This window comes from Sturnira hondurensis, unplaced genomic scaffold, assembly GCF_014824575.4.
Source record: "Sturnira hondurensis isolate 20B ecotype Veracruz unplaced genomic scaffold, ASM1482457v3 Scaffold0014384, whole genome shotgun sequence".
Taxonomy (NCBI): Eukaryota; Metazoa; Chordata; class Mammalia; order Chiroptera; family Phyllostomidae; genus Sturnira; species Sturnira hondurensis.
The window spans coordinates 10,060,452-10,061,907 of NW_028087015.1; positions in this window are offsets into that span (position 1 = coordinate 10,060,452).

Genomic DNA, 1,456 nt, shown 5'->3' on the forward strand with positions numbered 1-1,456 from the left:
AAATAAGCCAGGCGGTGAAAGACAAATATCATATGATCTCACCGTTAACAGGATTCTAAACAAACCAAACAAGCAAGCAAAATACGACCAATGACACTCAAATATGGAACAGGCTGACAGGGTCCAGAGGGGAGAGGGGAGAGAATCATAGGGGAAAAGGGAATGGACTCACATGAACAAGTATAAAGGACACATGGACAATAACTAAGGGTGGGGGTGGAAAGGGGAGGGAGGCGGGGAGCATGGGGTGGGGGGCGGGCAGGGTTGGGATTATAAGACAGAAACCTGTACGTGAACAAGAATTAAATAAAAATTACATTAAAAAAATAAATTAAAAAATGTGTATTGAACTAAAGTTTACACTTTTTTATTGTGGTTCAAGTACAGTTGTCTCCATTGTCCTGCTACCACTTTCCCCTGCTCCACTCACCCCCACCTCCCACCCTCAATCCTTCCCCTCTTTGGCTTTGTCCATGGGTCCTTTGTGCACATTCTTCAACAACCCTTCCTTTCTTTCCCTTGTTGCCTCCTCTCCCCTCTGGTTACTGTCAGATTGTTCTTTATTTCAATGTCTATGGCTATATTTTGTTTGCTTGTTTTGATGATTAGTTTCCACTTACAGGTGAGATCACATGGCATTTGTCTTTCACCACCTGGCTTATGTCACTGAGAATATTGCTCTCCAGTTCCACCTAGGCTGCCACTAAGGGTAGGAGCTCTTTCTTTCTTCCTGCTGCATAGTATTCCATTGTGCTAATGTACCCTAGTTTTTTGAACCACTCATTTACTGATGGGCACTTAAGTTGCTTCCAGCACTTGGCTATTGTATATTGTGCTGCTATAAACATTGGGGTGCATAGGGCATAGGTTCTTTTGAATCGGTGTTTCAGGATTCTCAAGGTATAGTCCCAGCAGTGAAATTGCTGGGTCAAAAGGCAGTTCCATTTTTAGTTTTCTGAGGAAATTCCACCCTGTTTTTCACAGTGGCTTTACCAGTCTACATTCCCACCTACAGTGCTCTAAGGTTCTGTTTTCTCCACAACCTCACCAATACTTGTTGTTTGTTTATTTGTTTATGATGGCCATTCTGACCAGTGTACTGGTTCTTTTGCTAATCAATTGTGCAATGGAGTCCTTTCTGTTGGACAGCTAACTGGGTAAGAGTCCAACATTTTATTTTGTCTGTAGAAATGTTTGGTCATTCACAGACTTTTGAGTGTGAGAGAATTCATCTAGGACATCTAGATGTGCTCTGAAATTTCAGAGAGCTGATATTTGAGTCTTTGTATTAACATTCTGATTCATCTAATGATTGTGAAATATCTTCTTTCATTTCTTTTCCCTAATACTCACCCAAGGACATGCCCATTGAAAGAGGGGGGAAGGGTAGGAGAAAGGGAGGGGGAGTGACATCATTGTGAGAGAGAAGCATCAATTGACTGCCTCTCCTACACAC